The sequence below is a fragment of the Leptopilina heterotoma genome, unplaced genomic scaffold, assembly GCF_015476425.1.
Source record: "Leptopilina heterotoma isolate Lh14 unplaced genomic scaffold, ASM1547642v1 Lhet_267, whole genome shotgun sequence".
NCBI lineage: Eukaryota > Metazoa > Arthropoda > Insecta > Hymenoptera > Figitidae > Leptopilina > Leptopilina heterotoma.
This window is the reverse complement of record NW_025110976.1, coordinates 1,473,791-1,475,878: the sequence shown is the minus strand read 5'-3', so window position 1 is coordinate 1,475,878 and position 2,088 is coordinate 1,473,791. Positions and strand designations below refer to the sequence as shown.

At 31.9% G+C, this 2,088-nt stretch overlaps 1 long non-coding RNA gene across 1 annotated transcript; it reads right to left on the bottom strand.

Moving 5' to 3' along the window:
* Window positions 1-1,227: 1,227 nt before the first annotated feature.
* On the bottom strand, window positions 1,228-1,488 carry LOC122503673. The gene is made up of 2 exons (XR_006301769.1): window positions 1,427-1,488; window positions 1,228-1,348 (listed from the first exon to the last, which is right to left on the bottom strand). It is a non-coding gene; the product is annotated as an uncharacterized LOC122503673 (long non-coding RNA).
* Window positions 1,489-2,088: the final 600 nt, after the last annotated feature.

Sequence of the window (2,088 nt, the reverse complement as noted above, 5' to 3'; positions counted from 1 at the left end):
AATTTTTAATACCTTTTTATTCAAGCCTTCTTACCGGGTGTTAATCTTAGATTCTCAAATAAGGTGTATAAGGTAGATATAAAAATTTAATATAATTCCTATTGTGCGTTATGCTTTAATTAACCTACTACTTTAAATCTTCTACTTTTTTAAAAAAAAATTTTTGTCCTAAAACATTCTTTACTTTTTAAAAGATAAGTAACACTGGTCGACAAAAAATAACTTTTTTTCTGATTCAAAGATCGGACAAGGATATTCTTATAGGATTTTCATCGCTGAACGCGAATCTGACCTCCAAAAGTGCCCATCACGTCGAGATTTTGAGAAAAATGGACTCAAAGTCTCAAAAAACCCTGTTTTTGGCCTTTTTTATCACGTGTAGAGAATGATGCCGAGGTGCTAGAAATCTCTAATTAGTCTTAAATTAAAGCTTGAACTGTCAACTATAAGAATCAAATCAAAAAAGCTCTGAATCAATCAAAAATTTTCATATAGCACAACTTTTTCATGTGCGCGCGCACTCTACTTGCACTCATAGAGCGGTACACAATGGCACATTTACTTATTCATTTTATTTACGCTATTTATTGTTATTTATCATTTTTGGGGTCGCTGAACGTTGCTGATTGAATGTAAGGTCGTTATTAAAAAATTCAAAATGGCGGTTTCAAAATGGCGGACATAAAATTTAATAATAATAACTTAATAATAATTTTTTAATAACGACCTTACATTCAATCAGCAACGTTCAGCGACACCAAAAATGATAAATAACAATAAATAGCGCAAATAAAATGAATAAGTAAGTGTGCCATTGTGTACCGCTCTATGAGTGTAAGTAGAGTGCGCGCGCACATGAAAAAGTTGTGCTATATGAGAATTTTTGATTGATTCAGAGCTTTTTTGATTTGATTCTTATAGTTGACAGTTCAAGCTTTAATTTAAGACTAATTAGAGATTTCTAGCACCTCGGCATCATTCTCTCCACGTGATAAAAAAAGGCCAAAAACAGGGTTTTTTGAGACTTTGAGTCCATTTTTCTCAAAATCTCGACGTGATGGGCACTTTTGAAGGTCAGATTCGTGTTCAGCGATGAAAATCCTATAAGAATATCCTTGTCCGATCTTTGAATCATTTTTAGTGTCGACCAGTGTAATTTACGAAACCACTATTTTCTCCAGGTCATAAAATTCTTTTCATAAATTCAATTATTTACAAAAAATTTAATCAAATAAAATTGTTTATATTGTGGCCTTGGGTCCAAAAGATTTGAGAAAGTTGTTAAAAATCAGCAATTATTACTTTATTTCATCGAATGCATTTTCACTGTGAACACAGCTCATCAGGACTACAGAAAAAATATAAAAAAGTTGAGTAAATAGAAAATATGAAATCAATAGCAACATTGTGTGTGGAATAGACCTACCACATTGTTCAATGATACAAATTTATAAAACTTTTAAAAAATTTAAATTCGAAAAGTTTTTAAAGGCCAACATAACCTCAAAGTCGAGACCTGTCAAAAAATGGAATAAAATTTGTTCGGATTTACTGGATTCTTGTTTAAACAAGAACCATCGAGACTTCCTTCATTTTATAACAAATAAAAATCCAACAGAACATTCCAAATTGATAAATAAACATAAAAATAATAAACAAAATAAATAACACATGTGCTCATCATTACAAAGGACAGTGATACAATTTGGTTGGTTTGGTTGGTTGGTTTTGGTTGTTGGCCTTGTGCCCCTACAGGTCAAATAGCCATTTCAATTTGTATTTCGAACACTTATGTGTAGTTCACAGTCTCGGAGATTAGATATAGATCATGTTGTTAACTAGTAAAGTAAAGATGAGTTTGTCCAGTTTATTTGCATTATTTGATAGCACCTTTATTCTTGCATTACGCTGTGAATTGGCGTTCGTGGTTATGAATGATAGGCGTGCGCGGTGTGCGCATGCAGTTGTTTGAATGTGAGCGGAAGCAAAAATACCTCAGCTAATATATTGATATGATGCATATGTTTGGGATAATGGAAATATTAGGGAATAGTTCTAATTGAAAGCAATAAATGATCTCTTATTTAC